Source organism: Bufo gargarizans, chromosome 4 (genome assembly GCF_014858855.1).
Source record: "Bufo gargarizans isolate SCDJY-AF-19 chromosome 4, ASM1485885v1, whole genome shotgun sequence".
NCBI lineage: Eukaryota > Metazoa > Chordata > Amphibia > Anura > Bufonidae > Bufo > Bufo gargarizans.
The window spans coordinates 411,530,389-411,549,226 of NC_058083.1; the positions used below are offsets into that span (position 1 = coordinate 411,530,389).

Consider the following 18,838-nt stretch of genomic DNA (forward strand, 5'->3'; position numbering starts at 1 on the left):
GTGTACTGTGTAGCAGATCTGTATGTGTAACCTGCATGTAGCAGAGCTGTGTACTGTGTAGCAGAGCTGTATGTGTAACCTGCATGTAGCAGAGCTGTGTACTGTGTAGCAGTGCTGTATGTGTAACCTGCATGTAGCAGTGCTGTGTACTGTGTAGCAGAGCTGTATGTGTAACCTGCATGTAGCAGAGCTGTGTACTGTGTTACAGAGATGTACGTGTAACCTGCATGTAGCAGAGCTGTGTACTGTGTAGCAGATCTGTATGTGTAACCTGCATGTAGCAGAGCTGTGTACTGTGTAGCAGAGCTGTATGTGTAACCTGCATGTAGCAGAGCTGTGTACTGTGTAGCTGTGATGTAAATCTGATACGTATGTGTGCATGACTGGAGGGCTATAGGAAAAGGGCCCCCCATAGTTATATAAAGGATAGGTAGACAGGAATTCCTTTTACATCTTAGGTAATGCTGATCGTCTCATAAGAAACCATTCTACAAGAACATTAGGTTACTGCAGTTCATAAAGACATGTTGTGGGAGCTGTAATCATCTACTGATAACGAAAAATAGCTCATACCAGCAATCATACAATTGGTTCATAGGGACACCGCCCGTTGAAAACAGAGTACTGAGCATGCGTAGAACGTGATACTCTTATATAATAGTATGTTGCAATGCGCGTAATAGTAAGCGCGCACAAACAGTACTTAACTATAACTAGTGCTGTTCATGAGGAAATGGCTACAAGCCATCCAATCATAATGAAGCTCATGACTGAGCATCCCCAGGATGCAACAAGATGATGGGTGGAGTTATGGGCATATAGGCAGAGGATCTTTCCCATTTGGTTGGGACTGTTCCACTGCTGACGAGCCGTGTGATGTGTATGCGCTGCCTCCTGATGAATCGCTGGTCCCCCGATATGGAGTGATGATGCAATATCCGGTAATGTATTGATTCTTACTCTATGATTGATTTATCCACGATTTCACTGTATACTCCAGAAAACTGTATAGTGACATAAGTATTCATATAATAAATCATTAATAACAGAGAGAAATTGTATGCTGTGTGTTTCCTAGTTGGGAAGCTAGTGAAAGGAAAGGTGAGGCCTTAGCACCGCCAAAAACATGGCAATACATTAATTGGCGACGAGGATGGGATTTGACCTTTTATAACATATTGTTTGGGGCAGGGGAATCCAGGGGAGTAATTTGTAGAAGTTTGGCATGTTGCCAGAAGTAAGGGGCAATTGATACATAAGCTCGTAAAATTGCCCCTGAAGGATATTTTGACTTGAAACTTGGTATCTGAACAAATCATCCGGTAATGCACCGATTAGATTAAGACAGGAGTAGGAAGCTCCTCCTTTCCAGTTTCAAAGCAAAATATCTTGGAAACTAAAAACAATTTATCTGTCGGAGGTTGTCTTAAAACGTTCCAAGTAACAAGGGACACCTCTGAGCACAGCCCCACCCATTTTGGCAAAAAGCCAAAAATATAACAGTATGTTTAAGAAAAAGGCCAAATCCCAGAAAGAACCCGTGGAGATCCCCGGCTGGACCGAGGCTCCCTATAATATAATAGCAACAGAATTAGCTGGTCACGGGTTAGCGGAATCATGGGATAAACAGTTAAAAGAATCAAATCCGGTGGATGTAGTTCAAGTACTTGAGAAACTCCCAGCGAAAGCTGGTGATGCAGTTACCCTGGCTCGAAGGAGCTGGGTGTTGGCATCTGCATATCGTGGAGTGCACAAGCGATTGCAGAAGGCAATTCAAGATCAGAGGCGCGCGGAACAGGCTCCGTTGGAAGCCGAGGGGCGTGCTCTGATGTTGGAATGTAGTGGAAAACTGTTGAAAGACAAGTTGACCCACTATCAGACTATAGCAGAAAACTCTGCTGTATACATAGCGGCGAATAAATATAAGAAAAGAAGGGGCAAAATTAACAAGAATAAAGTTTATAAACATATAGCTGCCGCTAGTGTGGATCGGGACCCTAGTAGATGGGATGGGGATATCTGGGATTCAGACTCGGATGATTGGGATGATTGTCCCGATGGTCCTGATTGTCCTGATCCAGTGATGGATCCCCCATCTGCTAAGGCATTCCCGGTGCTACGTAGGAAGGAAAAAACTACCTTAGGACCGGAAATAAGGGAAAAAATAGGGTAAGAGTGTGGCATACAACACTCGGTTGTCTGCTACACTCACAGCAGAAGGGGATGGCATGAGTAGTCAATATGCGGAACTCATGGCTGTTTTCCTTGCCCTGAAAAAAGAACAGGGAGATCAATGTCACATTTTCACAGACTCATGGTCGGTAGCTAATGGCTTGGCTACTTGGTTGATGGGCTGGAAAAAAAAACATGATTGGGTTATACATGGAAAGGAAATCTGGGGAAAACAAATTTGGCAGGAAATAGAGGAGATAGAACTAACACTACTGTTTTCCATGTTGATGCTCATATGCCGATAGACTCTCTTGAACGTTTGTTTAATTCCCAAGCAGATGCGGCAACGGCCATATCCACTATATCCAAGTCAGAGGATAGAGAGACTGAGTCATGGCTGGAAGGTACAGCCGTTTGGGCTCACCAAAAAAGTAGACATCTTGGAGAAAAGGCCACTTACAGGTGGGCGCAGGAGAGAGGTATTCCACTAACAGGAGACATGATTAAGCAGGTCATACAAAAGTCAGATAATGGGTCTCATTTTACAGGGAAGGAAATAAAACAGTTTGCTTTAGAAAACAACATTGAATGGGTATATCACATGCCCTATTACCCACAGGCTGCTGGTCTCATTGAGCGAATGAATGGGTTGCTCAAAGGAGCATTGAAAAAAAATGACCTCAGATGGTAAATACGGGCAATGGAGAGATAATCTTTCCTCGGCCCTTCAGTCGCTCAATAATAGACCACTAACAGAATCCACTACACCTTTAATGAGAATGTTGACGCCAAGTCTTACTATAGGTAAATTAACTATAGAATTTATTGAATATTGGACAATTAATGAAGAAGCTCAGGTCCCTTTTAGGGGAACATCAAAATCTGCAGGGTTGGACCTGCACTCACTGGAGGTGACGGTAGTAAATCCAGGAGTCACTAAGATAATTCCTACTGGAATCGGGGTAAAAATTCCCTCAGGACATTATGGACAGTTGGCCACTAGATCCAGTTATGCTCTAAAAAGTTTAATAGTGGTTGGAGGGGTAATTGATGAAGACTACCAAGGAGAAGTCAAAGTTGTCCTCATAAATCTGGGTAAAATGGATGCTATAATATCAAAAAGAGATAGGGTGGCACAATTGCTATTAATCCCAATATATATAGCACAGATAAAAGAAACAACAGCCCCCAAGGAACTAACTATGAGGGGACAGAAAGGATTTGGATCCACTAATGAAATTAGTGTAGGTGCTAAAATTTGGATTCAAGATGTAAACGGACCTCCGTCACCTGCTGAAGTAATAGCGGTTGGCAAGGACCGTGCTCTACTCGTGATGAGGCCTGGAGTAGAGAAGTGGGAATATATCCCACAGGAAAAATGCTACTTAAGGGAATAATGCTGTATTCTTGACTTACAGAATCCACTAAGACATTGTGGCATCACCCTTGGTCTCCTTGGTATCGTGTGGTTGGCATCCTACGCAGACGGTAATACACCCGGACACAAGCTGAGCCTGGCTGAATCCAGAAATTGGACGTGGGGATGGAGAAACTATTCTAAAACCAGGAAACAGGACAGTGTTACATGTGAAGTCAATTGACTCTGCATTTGTTCTTTGCAAACCCTACAGCAGCAACAACAGAAAGGGTTGTTCCAAACCATGTTGTTGACGGGGAATGAGGAAGTTTGGAGGACCGTGTTTAACTCTTTTGTAAGGGAAAAACACTGGCTGGACATCAAAGCGCCTAAAATAAGGTGTAATGATACGTCCTGCACCGGTAAATTGGTCTACTACAATGTGACTAAAAGTAATATAATGTGCAAGTTTGTAGTATTACCAATGTTAATGGGCCCAGATGGTAATCAACATTTTTGGGTACCTACATTTTATGGACAAGTAATTGATAGCAATAATAGCACACATGATTTAACTTTCTGTGATGACACTCTTGAAGGTAAAATCTGTAAGTTACAGTCTGCTGTATATGAGCCTTGCTTGTTACAGAACACTGTAAATAAATGCGAGTGGACCATAATGCCTACGTCATACCGATGGATGGTTGAAGTAGCACCCCAGGTGATATGCGTAGTGACAGATCGTCAGGTGGTCCCTAAAATGAGGGTGCCTTTTGCAGGATGCATACACAACATCACGGTTATTCAATGGGAAAATGAAACTTTTATGTTAAATTCAGATAATGAGCTAAGCACCAAGGTGTTATGGCAAGACACGGCTTTAGAAGTCCCTAATTGGGATCTAAATTTGACTAGACTGAAAGCTTTGCTGGACAAATTGATAGAAGTCCATGCAGCAATTAAGAATTTGAACAGGAGTATCACGGGACACAAGCTCTTTACTACGGTAGTGTCTGATAAAATTGTAAAAGTAGGATCCGCCATAGCGGACGCTACATCCCATCATTGGTGGGACATATTCATGGGGTATTCCTCATCAGCCAGGACTACCATGGATTGGGTGGTTCACCCCTTGTTGGTAGTCATGATAGTAGTAATTGTACTATCTATTTGGAATTGTTATGTAGCCTACGGTATATGTTGTAAAAAACGAAAAATGATAATGGTTTCCTATACCAACGGTCAGCATTAAGGACCGAATGTGATGTAAATCTGATACGAATGTGTGCATGACTGGAGGGCTATAGGAAAAGGGCCCCCCATAGTTATATAAAGGATAGGTAGACAGGAATTCCTTTTACATCTTAGGTAATGCTGATCGTCTCATAAGAAACCATTCTACAAGAACATTAGGTTACTGCAGTTCATAAAGACATGTTGTGGGAGCTGTAATCATCTACTGATAACGAAAAATAGCTCATACCAGCAATCATACAATTGGTTCATAGGGACACCGCCCGTTGAAAACAGAGTACTGAGCATGCGTAGAACGTGATACTCTTATATAATAGTATGTTGCAATGCGCGTAATAGTAAGCGCGCACAAACAATACTTAACTATAACTAGTGCTGTTCATGAGGAAATGGCTACAAGCCATCCAATCATAATGAAGCTCATGACTGAGCATCCCCAGGATGCAACAAGATGATGGGTGGAGTTATGGGCATATAGGCAGAGGATCTTTCCCATTTGGTTGGGACTGTTCCACTGCTGACGAGCCGTGTGATGTGTATGCGCTGCCTCCTGATGAATCGCTGGTCCCCCGATATGGAGTGATGATGCAATATCCGGTAATGTATTGATTCTTACTCTATGATTGATTTATCCACGATTTCACTGTATACTCCAGAAAACTGTATAGTGACATAAGTATTCATATAATAAATCATTAATAACAGAGAGAAATTGTATGCTGTTTCCTAGTTGGGAAGCTAGTGAGAGGAAAGGTGAGGCCTTAGCACCGCCAAAAACATGGCAATACAGTAGCAGAGCTGTATGTGTAACCTGCATGTAGCAGAGCTGTGTACTGTGTAGCAGTGCTGTATGTGTAACCTGCATGTAGCAGAGCTGTGTACTGTTACAGAGCTGTATGTGTAACCTGCATGTAGCAGAGCTGTGTACTGTGTAGCAGAGCTGTATGTGTAACCTGCATGTAGCAGTGCTGTGTACTGTGTTACAGAGATGTGTGTGTAACCGCATGTAGAAGAGCTTTTTACTGTGTAACAGAGATGTGTGTTTAACCTGGGAACTATAAAAAAGTGTAAAATAAAACATAAAAATTCAGATCACCCCCCTTTTCCCAAAATGAAAATAAAAGAACTAAAAAAATACACATCATGGGTGTCGCAATGTGTAAAAACACCCATTGTATAAAAATATATTCCCCATACGGCAAACGGCAAAACAGGAAAAAAAAAAGAGTCCAAATGTCCGATTCGCCGTTTTTGGTCGCTTCATTTGCTACAAAAATGTAAATAAAAAGTGATCAAAAAGTCTTAAACACCCCAAAATGGTATCAGTGAAAAGTTCAGATTGCCCCGCAAAAAATGAGCCCCCATCCAGCTCTGTACACATAATTTCCAAAAAGTTATAGAGCTCAAAATATGACGACAAAAAAAAATAATCTGATTCTGTAAATCTCCTGTCACTCCGAGTTACTCAGAATTGGTAACCCTAATTAATAAATACATGCAACATGAATGCATATATGCCGCTTCACACAGATCACAAGTGTTAGGCCTCTCGCACATGAACGTTGTTGGTCCATTCCGTGCATTGGGGACAGCAATTTGCAGTCCCCAATGCACGGGCAATGTGCGTGCAGCGGCCGGGACAGATCCAGACCCATTCAACTTGAATGGGTCCATGAATATGTTCTACTTTTTTGCTGTGCGGAGGCATGGCCAGAAACACCACGGAAGCACTCTGTAGTGCTTCTGTGGGGATCCGATCCGTGTTTCTGTTCTGTTCAAGTGAATGGGTCGACATCACGGATGCGGGATGCACACGGCTGGTGCCCTGTGTATTGCGGAACCGCCGTATGTGGTCCACAATACGACCACAGGCACACAGCGACCATGTGCAAGAGGCCTTACAAAGATGGGATTTAAGGTGCACATCCTCTTGTGCTTCCCATATTCCACAGATTTATATCACACAGCTACTTACAGTTGTGCTGATAAGTTTACATACCCTTGCAGAATTTATGATTTCTTAAAGGGGTATTCTCATCTTCCCTTTTTCATACTTACCTTCCTTGAGCGTGACGTTCACTTCCTGTATTCTTCTCCCGGCCGGGCCGCGCTTGCGCAGAAGACTGAAGATTCTCTCCCGGCCGGGCCGAGCAATGTCCTGAACACGCACGGCACTGCGAATGTGCCATGGTGACTTATTCCTGGCCTGTATAGTACAGAGTCGGCTTGCGCATTCGCGGCTCTGTACTATACTGGCCAGGAAGAAGTCATCATGGCGCATGCGCGGCGGCATGCGCGTTCAGGACATTGCGTGGCCCAGCCGGGAGAGAATTTTCCGTCTTCTGCGCAAGCGTGGCCCGGCTGGATTCGACAGGAGAGGTGGCCGTGACCAGGGGAGACCAAAGACAACATCAGGTAAGAGGGGACTTATTTTCTAAAAAAGGATGGGATTTGGGTAATAAAATGTATTTAGAAAAATTATCACTGTCAAATCATTAACAGATGTAACAGTGATCATTAAGATGAGAATACCCCCTTTAACCATTGTTCAAAGAATATGATTGATACCACAGACACTTTTCTCTCGCTCATGGTTAGTGGTCGGCTGAAGCCATTTATGTCAAACAACTGTTTACTCTTAATTAGAGTTGAGCGAACACCTGGATGTTCGGGTTCGAGAAGTTCGGCCGAACATCCCGGAAATGTTCGGGTTCGGGATCCGAACCCGATCCGAACTTCGTCCCGAACCCGAACCCCATTGAAGTCAATGGGGACCCGAACTTTTCGGCACTAAAAAGGCTGTAAAACAGCCCAGGAAAGAGCTAGAGGGCTGCAAAAGGCAGCAACATGTAGGTAAATCCCCTGCAAACAAATGTGGATAGGGAAATGAATTAAAATAAAAATTAAATAAATAAAAATTAACCAAAATCAATTGGAGAGAGGTTCCATAGCAGAGAATCTGGCTTCCCGTCACCCACCACTGGAACAGTCCATTCTCAGATATTTAGGCCCCGGCACCCAGGCAGAGGAGAGAGGTCCCGTAACAGAGAATCTGTCTTCATGTCAGCAGAGAATTAGTCTGCATGTCATAGCAGAGAATGAGGCTTCACGTCAGCCACCACTGCAACAGTCCATTGGCATATATTTAGGCCCAGCACACACACAGGCAGAGGAGAGAGGTCCCGTAACAGAGAATCTGGCTTCATGTCAGCAGAGAATCAGTCTGCATGTCATAGCAGAGAATGAGGCTTCACGTCAGCCACCACTGCAACAGTCCATTGGCATATATTTAGGCCTAGCACACAGGCAGAGCAGAGAGGTCCCGTAACAGACAATCTGGCTTCATGTCAGCAGAGAATCAGTCTGCATGTCATAGCAGAGAATGAGGCTTCACGTCACCCACCACTGCAACAGTCCATTGGCATATATTTAGGCCTAGCACACAGGCAGAGCAGAGAGGTCCCGTAACAGACAATCTGGCTTCATGTCAGCAGAGAATCAGTCTGCATGTCATAGCAGAGAATGAGGCTTCACGTCACCCACCACTGCAACAGTCCATTGGCATATATTTAGGCCTAGCACACAGGCAGAGCAGAGAGGTCCCGTAACAGACAATCTGGCTTCATGTCAGCAGAGAATCAGTCTGCATGTCATAGCAGAGAATGAGGCTTCACGTCACCCACCACTGCAACAGTCCATTGGCATATATTTAGGCCTAGCACACAGGCAGAGCAGAGAGGTCCCGTAACAGACAATCTGGCTTCATGTCAGCAGAGAATCAGTCTGCATGTCATAGCAGAGAATGAGGCTTCACGTCACCCACCACTGCAACAGTCCATTGGCATATATTTAGGCCTAGCACACAGGCAGAGCAGAGAGGTCCCGTAACAGACAATCTGGCTTCATGTCAGCAGAGAATCAGTCTGCATGTCATAGCAGAGAATGAGGCTTCACGTCACCCACCACTGCAACAGTCCATTGGCATATATTTAGGCCTAGCACACAGGCAGAGCAGAGAGGTCCCGTAACAGACAATCTGGCTTCATGTCAGCAGAGAATCAGTCTGCATGTCATAGCAGAGAATGAGGCTTCACGTCACCCACCACTGCAACAGTCCATTTTCCTAAATTTAGGCCCAGCACCCAGGCAGAGGAGAGAGGTCCCGTAACAGAGGATCTGGCTTCATGTCAGCAGAGAATCAGTCTGCATGTCATAGCAGAGAATCAGGCTTCACGTCAGCCACCACTGCAACAGTCCATTGTCATAAATTTAGGCCCAGCACCCAGGCAGAGGAGAGAGGTCCCGTAACAGACAATCTGGCTTCATGTCAGCAGAGAATTAGTCTGCATGTCATAGCAGAGAATGAGGCTTCACGTCAGCCACCACTGCAACAGTCCATTGGCATATATTTAGGCCTAGCACACAGGCAGAGGAGAGGTTCATTCAACTTTGGGTAGCCTCGCAATATAATGGTAAAATGAAAATAAAAATAGGATTGAATGAGGAAGTGCCCTGGAGTCCAATAATATATGGTTATGGGGAGGTAGTTAATGTCTAATCTGGACAAGGGACGGACAGGTCCTGTGGGATCCATGCCTGGTTCATTTTTATGAACGTCAGCTTGTCCACATTGGCTGTAGACAGGCGGCTGCGTTTGTCTGTAATGACGCCCCCTGCCGTGCTGAATACACGTTCAGACAAAACGCTGGCTGCCGGGCAGGCCAGCACCTCCAAGGCATAAAAGGCTAGCTCTGGCCACGTGGACAATTTAGAGACCCAGAAGTTGAATGGGGCCGAACCATCAGTCAGTACGTGGAGGGGTGTGCACACGTACTGTTCCACCATGTTAGTGAAATGTTGCCTCCTGCTAACACGTTGCGTATCAGGTGGTGGTGCAGTTAGCTGTGGCGTGTTGACAAAAGTTTTCCACATCTCTGCCATGCTAACCCTGCCCTCAGAGGAGCTGGCCGTGACACAGCTGCCTTGGCGACCTCTTGCTCCTCCTCTGCCTTGGCCTTGGGCTTCCACTTGTTCCCCTGTGACATTTGGGAATGCTCTCAGTAGCGCGTCTACCAACGTGCGCTTGTACTCGCGCATCTTCCTATCACGCTCCAGTGCAGGAAGTAAGGTGGGCACATTGTCTTTGTAGCGTGGATCCAGCAGGGTGGCAACCCAGTAGTCCGCACAGGTTAAAATGTGGGCAACTCTGCTGTCGTTGCGCAGGCACTGCAGCATGTAGTCGCTCATGTGTGCCAGGCTGCCCAGGGGTAAGGACAAGCTGTCCTCTGTGGGAGGCGTATCGTCATCGTCCTGCCTTTCCCCCCAGCCACGCACCAGTGATGGACCCGAGCTGCGTTGGGTGCCACCCCGCTGTGACCATGCTTCATCCTCATCCTCCTCCACCTCCTCCTCATCCTCGTCCTCCTCGTCCTCCAGTAGTGGGCCCTGGCTGGCCACATTTGTACCTGGCCTCTGCTGTTGCCAAAAACCTCCCTCTGAGTCACTTCGAAGAGACTGGCCTGAAAGTGCTAAAAATGACCCCTCTTCCTCCTCCTCCTCCTCCTCCTGGGCCACCTCCTCTTCCATCATCGCCCTAAGTGTTTTCTCAAGGAGACATAGAAGTGGTATTGTAACGCTGATAACGGTGTCATCGCCACTGGCCATGTTGGTGGAGTACTCGAAACAGCGCAACAGGGCACACAGGTCTCGCATGGAGGCCCAGTCATTGGTGGTGAAGTGGTGCTGTTCTGTAGTGCGACTGACCCGTGCGTGCTGCAGCTGAAACTCCACTATGGCCTGCTGCTGCTCGCACAGTCTGTCCAGCATGTGCAAGGTGGAGTTCCACCTGGTGGGCACGTCGCATATGAGGCGGTGAGCGGGAAGGCCGAAGTTACGCTGTAGCGCAGACAGGCGAGCAGCAGCAGGATGTGAACGCCGGAAGCGCGAACAGACGGCCCGCACTTTATGCAGCAGCTCTGACATGTCGGGGTAGTTGTGAATGAACTTCTGCACCACCAAATTCAGCACATGCGCCAAGCAAGGGATGTGCGTCAAATTGGCTAGTCCCAGAGCTGCAACGAGATTTCGCCCATTATCACACACCACCAGGCCGGGCTTGAGGCTCACCGGCAGCAACCACTCGTCGGTCTGTTGTTCAATACCCCGCCACAACTCCTGTGCGGTGTGGGGCCTGTCCCCCAAACATATGAGTTTCAGAATGGCCTGCTGACGTTTACCCCGGGCTGTGCTGAAGTTGGTGGTGAAGGTGTGTGGCTGACTGGATGAGCAGGTGGAAGAAGAGGAGGAGGAAGCCGAGAAGGAGGAGGTGGCAACAGGAGGCAAAGAATGTTGCCCTGCGATCCTTGGCGGCGGAAGGACGTGCGCCAAACAGCTCTCCGCCTGGGGCCCAGCTGCCACTACATTTACCCAGTGTGCAGTTAGGGAGATATAGCGTCCCTGGCCGTGCTTACTGGTCCACGTATCTGTGGTTAGGTGGACCTTGCTACAGATGGCGTTGCGCAGTGCACACTTGATTTTATGGGATACTTGGTTGTGGAGGGAAGGCACGGCTCTCTTGGAGAAGTAGTGCCGGCTGGGAACAACATACTGTGGGACAGCAAGCGACATGAGCTGTTTGAAGCTGTCTGTGTCCACCAGCCTAAATGACAGCATTTCATAGGCCAGTAGTTTAGAAATGCTGGCATTCAGGGCCAGGGATCGAGGGTGGCTAGGTGGGAATTTACGCTTTCTATCAAATGTTTGTGAGATGGAGAGCTGAACGCTGGCGTGTGACATGGTTGAGACGCTTGGTGACGGAGGTGGTGGTGGTGGTGTTGGTGGTACATCCCCTGTTTGCTGGGCGGCAGGTGCCAACGTTCCTCCAGAGGCGGAGGAAGAGGCCGAGGCGGCAGCAGCAGAATAGGCCGAGGCGGCAGCAGCAGAAGAGGTAGCAGGGGGAGCCTGAGTGACTTCCTTGGTTTTAAGGTGTTTACTCCACTGCAGTTCATGCTTTGCATGCAGGTGCCTGGTCATGCAGGTTGTGCTCAGGTTCAGAACGTTAATGCCTCGCTTCAGGCTCTGATGGCACAGCGTGCAAACCACTCGGGTCTTGTCGTCAGCACATTGTTTGAAGAAGTGCCATGCCAGGGAACTCCTTGAAGCTGCCTTTGGGGTGCTCGGTCCCAGATGGCGGCGGTCAGTAGCAGGCGGAGTCTCTTGGCGGCGGGTGTTCTGCTTTTGCCCACTGCTCCCTCTTTTGCTACGCTGTTGGCTCGGTCTCACCACTGCCTCTTCCTCCGAACTGTGAAAGTCAGTGGCACGACCTTCATTCCATGTGGGGTCTAGGACCTCATCGTCCCCTGCATCGTCTTCCACCCAGTCTTGATCCCTGACCTCCTGTTCAGTCTGCACACTGCAGAAAGACGCAGCAGTTGGCACCTGTGTTTCGTCATCATCAGAGACATGCTGAGGTGGTATTCCCATGTCCTCATCATCAGGAAACATAAGTGGTTGTGCGTCAGTGCATTCTATGTCTTTCACCGCTGGGGAAGGGCTAGGTGGACGCCCTTGGGAAACCCTGCCAGCGGAGTCTTCAAACAGCATAAGAGACTGCTGCATAACTTGAGGCTGAGACAGTTTCCCTGGTATGCATGGGGGTGATGTGACAGACTGATGGGGTTGGTTTTCAGGCGCCATCTGTGCGCTTTCTGCAGAAGACTGGGTGGGAGATAATGTGAACGTGCTGGATCCACTGTCGGCCACCCAATTGACTAATGCCTGTACCTGCTCAGGCCTTACCATCCTTAGAACGGCATTGGGCCCCACCATATATCGCTGTAAATTCTGGCGGCTACTGGGACCTGAGGTAGTTGGTACACTAGGACGTGTGGATGTGGCAGAACGGCCACGTCCTCTCCCAGCACCAGAGGGTCCACTAACACCACCACGACCATGTCCAAGTCCGCGTCCCTTACTAGATGTTTTTCTCATTGTTATGGTTCACCACAACAACAAATATATTATTTGGCCCAATGTATTGTATTCAAATTCAGCGGGATATAAATTTGAGGCCTAGTATTTAGGCGCTGGGTGACCGGTATGGATTTAGTGACAGAATTAGACTTGGAAATGCACAGAAGCGTGTGTGTGTGAAGTTATTCTGAATGACCCAATGTGCACCTTGAATATTATATACCCTTTTAGGGATAGATTTCAAATAGCTCTGATATAGCAGAAACCACTAAATTATGAAATTGCTAAATTGGGAATTGTATTTCAACCCAGAACAAAAAATGTGCTTTGACGGACACTAAATAACTTTCCCAGCCACAACAGGACAGCGTTAACGAGAGATTTAGCAGGATATAAATTTGAGGCCTAGTATTTAGGCGCTGGGTGACAGGTATGGGTTTAGTGACAGAATTAGACTTAGAAATACACAGTAGCGGGTGTGTGTGAAGTTATTCTGAATGACCCAATGTGCACCTTGAATATTATATACCCTTTTAGGGATAGATTTCAAATAGCTCTGATATAGCAGAAACCACTAAATTATGAAATTGCTAAATTGGGAATTGTATTTCAACCCACAACAAAAAATGTGCTTTGACGGACACTAAATAACTTTCCCAGCCACAACAGGACAGCGTTAACGAGAGATTTAGCAGGATATAAATTTGAGGCCTAGTATTTAGGCGCTGGGTGACAGGTATGGGTTTAGTGACAGAATTAGACTTGGAAATACACAGTAGCGGGTGTGTGTGAAGTTATTCTGAATGACCCAATGTGCACCTTGAATATTATATACCCTTTTAGGGATAGATTTCAAATAGCTCTGATATAGCAGAAACCACTAAATTATGAAATTGCTAAATTGGGAATTGTATTTCAACCCAGAACAAAAAATGTGCTTTGACGGACACTAAATAACTTTCCCAGCCACAACAGGACAGCGTTAACGAGAGATTTAGCAGGATATAAATTTGAGGCCTAGTATTTAGGCGCTGGGTGACAGGTATGGGTTTAGTGACAGAATTAGACTTGGAAATACACAGTAGCGGGTGTGTGTGAAGTTATTCTGAATGACCCAATGTGCACCTTGAATATTATATACCCTTTTAGGGATAGATTTCAAATAGCTCTGATATAGCAGAAACCACTAAATTATGAAATTGCTAAATTGGGAATTGTATTTCAACCCAGAACAAAAAATGTGCTTTGACGGACACTAAATAACTTTCCCAGCCACAACAGGACAGCGTTAACGAGAGATTTAGCAGGATATAAATTTGAGGCCTAGTATTTAGGCGCTGGGTGACAGGTATGGGTTTAGTGACAGAATTAGACTTAGAAATACACAGTAGCGGGTGTGTGTGAAGGTATTCTGAATGACCCAATGTGCACCTTGAATATTATATACCCTTTTAGGGATAGATTTCAAATAGCTCTGATATAGCAGAAACCACTAAATTATGAAATTGCTAAATTGGGAATTGTATTTCAACCCAGAACAAAAAATGTGCTTTGACGGACACTAAATAACTTTCCCAGCCACAACAGGACAGCGTTAACGAGAGATTTAGCAGGATATAAATTTGAGGCCTAGTATTTAGGCGCTGGGTGACAGGTATGGGTTTAGTGACAGAATTAGACTTAGAAATACACAGTAGCGGGTGTGTGTGAAGTTATTCTGAATGACCCAATGTGCACCTTGAATATTATATACCCTTTTAGGGATAGATTTCAAATAGCTCTGATATAGCAGAAACCACTAAATTATGAAATTGCTAAATTGGGAATTGTATTTCAACCCAGAACAAAAAATGTGCTTTGACGGACACTAAATAACTTTCCCAGCCACAACAGGACAGCGTTAACGAGAGATTTAGCAGGATATAAATTTGAGGCCTAGTATTTAGGCGCTGGGTGACAGGTATGGGTTTAGTGACAGAATTAGACTTGGAAATACACAGTAGCGGGTGTGTGTGAAGTTATTCTGAATGACCCAATGTGCACCTTGAATATTATATACCCTTTTAGGGATAGATTTCAAATAGCTCTGATATAGCAGAAACCACTAAATTATGAAATTGCTAAATTGGGAATTGTATTTCAACCCAGAACAAAAAATGTGCTTTGACGGACACTAAATAACTTTCCCAGCCACAACAGGACAGCGTTAACGAGAGATTTAGCAGGATATAAATTTGAGGCCTAGTATTTAGGCGCTGGGTGACAGGTATGGGTTTAGTGACAGAATTAGACTTGGAAATACACAGTAGCGGGTGTGTGTGAAGTTATTCTGAATGACCCAATGTGCACCTTGAATATTATATACCCTTTTAGGGATAGATTTCAAATAGCTCTGATATAGCAGAAACCACTAAATTATGAAATTGCTAAATTGGGAATTGTATTTCAACCCAGAACAAGAAATGTGCTTGAACGGACACTAAATAACTCGCCCAGCTACAGCACTAAGGACAGATTTAGCTGGATATAAATTTGAGGCCTAGTATTTAGGCGCTGGGTGACAGGTATGGGTTTAGTGACAGAATTAGACTTGGAAATGCACAGTAGCGGGTGTGTGAAGTTATTCTGAATGTCCCTATGTGCACCTTCAATATGATCTACCCTTTTAGGGATAGATTTCAAATAGCTCTGATATAGCAGAAACCACTAAATTATGAAATTGCTAAATTGGGAATTGTATTTCAACCCAGAACAAGAAATGTGCTTGAACAGACACTAAATAACTCGCCCAGCTACAGCACTAAGGACAGATTTAGCTGGATATAAATTTGAGGCCTAGTATTTAGGCGCTGGGTGACAGGTATGGGTTTAGTGACAGAATTAGACTTGGAAATGCACAGTAGCGGGTGTGTGAAGTTATTCTGAATGTCCCTATGTGCACCTTCAATATGATCTACCCTTTTAGGGATAGATTTCAAATAGCTCTGATATAGCAGAAACCACTAAATTATGAAATTGCTAAATTGGGAATTGTATTTCAACCCAGAACAAGAAATGTGCTTGAACGGACACTAAATAACTCGCCCAGCTACAGCACTAACGACAGATTTAGCTGGATATGAATTTAAGGCCTAGTATTTAGGCGCTGGGTGACAGGTATGGGTTTAGTGACAGAATTAGACTTGGAAATGCACAGTAGCGGGTGTGTGAAGTTATTCTGAATGACCCTATGTGCACCTTGAATATTATATACCCTTTTAGGGATAGATTTCAAATAGCTCTGATACAGCAGAAACCACTAAATTTTTAAATTGCTAAATTGGGAATTGTATTTCAACCCAGAACAAAAAATGTGCTTTGACGGACACTAAATAACTTTCCCAGCCACAACAGGACAGCGGTAACGAGAGATTTAGCGGGATATAAATTTGAGGCCTAGTATTTAGGCGCTGGGTGACCGGTATGGATTTAGTGACAGAATTAGACTGGGATATGGCCAAAAAATAACCACACTATTGCTGGTTAAATGCACTTGGTGATGGGCGCAGCTTGCCCCTGATGTAGTATATGGCCAAAAAATGAACAGACTATTGCTGGTTAAATGCACTTGGTGTCACAGCTTGACCAACCACACTACTGAGGGTTAAATGCACTTGGTGACGGGCGCAGCTTGCCCCTGATGTAGTATATGGCCAAAAAATGAACAGACTATTGCTGGTTAAATGCACTTGGTGACGGGCGCAGCTTGCCCCTGATTTAGTATATGGCCAAAAAATGAACAGACTATTGCTGGTTAAATGCACTTGGTGTGATAGCTTGACCAACCACACTACTGAGGGTTAAATGCACTTGGTGACGGGCGCAGCTTGCCCCTGATGTAGTATATGGCCAAAAAATGAACAGACTATTGCTGGTTAAATGCACTTGGTGACGGGCGCAGCTTGCCCCTGATTTAGTATATGGCCAAAAAATGAACAGACTATTGCTGGTTAAATGCACTTGGTGTGATAGCTTGACCAACCACACTACTGAGGGTTAAATGCACTTGGTGACGGGCGCAGCTTGCCCCTGATGTAGTATATGGCCAAAAAATAAACAGACTATTGCTGGTTAAATGCACTTGGTGTGACAGCTTCACCCTGATGTAGGCTTTAGCCAAAAAACAAACGCACCATTGAGGGTTAAATGCACTTGGTGACAGGCGCAGCTTGCCCCTGATGTAGTATATGGCCAAAAAATAAACAGACTATTGCTGGTTAAATGCACTTGGTGTGACAGCTTCACCCTGATGTAGGCTTTAGCCAAAAAACAACCACACCATTGAGGGTTAAATGCACTTGGTCGCAGCTTGTGCTGGCGCACCACAAGACACAAAATGGCCGCCGATCACCCCAGAAAAATGTGACTGACAAACGGTCTGGGCAGCCTAAAAACAGTGAGCAATTGAGGATCAGCAGCTCAATGATCCACAGCTGCAGATCGATCAGTTAATCAAGTCCTTTGGAGGAGTTAATCTGCCTAATCTCGCCCTACTGTCGCAGCCGCAACCTCTCCCTACGCTAATCAGAGCAGAGTGACGGGCGGCGCTATGTGACTCCAGCTTAAATAGAGGCTGGGTCACATGGTGCTCTGGCCAATCACAGCCATGCCAATAGTAGGCATGGCTGTGATGGCCTCTTGGGGCAAGTAGTATGACGCTTGTTGATTGGCTGCTTTGCAGCCTTTCAAAAAGCGCCAAGAAAGCGTCACAAAAGCGCAAAGAAAGCGACGAACACCGAACCCGAACCTGGACTTTTACGAAAATGTCCGGGTTCGGGTCCGTGTCACGGACACCCCAAAATTCGGTACGAACCCGAACTATACAGTTCGAGTTCGCTCATCCCTACTCTTAATAAATCATAATCACAACACAAACTCCCCAAATGACCCTGATCAGAAGTTTACACACCCCAGTTATTAATACCATGTATTGCCCCCTTTAACATCAATGACAGCTTGAAGTCTTTTGTGGTAGTTATGGATGAGGGTCTTTATTTTCTCAGATGGTAAAACTGCCCATTCTTCCTGTTGAAAAAAAAAAAGCAATTCCACCACAGTTTTACGTGATTTTTATTTACGACATTCGATGTGCGATAAAACTGACTGGTTACTTTTATTCTACAGGTCAGATCGAATCCGGCAATACCTTATATGTATAGTTTTTCTTGCGTTTTAATAGTGATAAAAAAATAAAAATATCAGATTTTTTTTGTCGAAATATTTTAAACCCTATAACTTCTTTGTAATTATGTGTACGGAGCTGGGTGGGGGCTCATTTTTTGCGGGGCAATCTAAACTTTTTACTGATACCATTCTGGGGTGTTTAAGACTTTTTGATCACTTTTTATTTACATTTTTGTAGCAAATGAAGTGACCAAAAACTGCGAATCGGACATTTGGACTCTTTTTTTTTTTCTGTTTTGCTGTTTGCCGTATGGGGAATTTATTTTTATACAATGGGCATTTTTACACATTGCGAAACCCATGATGTGTCTTTTATTTTAATTTTGGGAAAAGGGGGGTGATCTGAATATTTATGGGTTTTTTTTACACTTTTTTATAGTTCCCAGATTACACACACATCTCTGTAACACAGTACACAGCCTCGCTACATGCGGTTAGACAAACTGCTCTATATACACAGTACACAGCTCTGCTACCTGCAGGTTGCACATACATCCCTGTAACACAGTACACAGCTCTGCTACATGCAGGTTACACATACAGCTCCGCTACACAGCTCTGCTACATGCAGATTACACATACAGCTCTGCTACATGCAGATTACACACACATCCTTGTAACACAGTACACAGCTCTGCTACATGCGGTTAGACAAACTGCTCTATATACACAGTACACAGCTCTGCTACCTGCAGGTTGCACATACATCCCTGTAACACAGTACACAGCTCTGCTACATGCAGGTTACACATACAGCTCCGCTACACAGCTCTGCTGCATGCAGATTACACATACGGCTCTGCTACACAGTACACAGCTCTGCTACATTCAGGTTACACATACAGCTCTGCTAAACAGTAC

General features: G+C 45.2%; 1 long non-coding RNA gene across 1 annotated transcript; it reads left to right on the forward strand.

Moving 5' to 3' along the window:
- The first annotated feature begins 383 nt into the window (after window positions 1–383).
- LOC122934938 lies at window positions 384–5,348 on the forward strand. The gene is made up of 3 exons (XR_006388750.1): window positions 384–941; window positions 2,511–2,634; window positions 3,591–5,348. It is a non-coding gene; the product is annotated as an uncharacterized LOC122934938 (long non-coding RNA).
- Window positions 5,349–18,838: the final 13,490 nt, after the last annotated feature.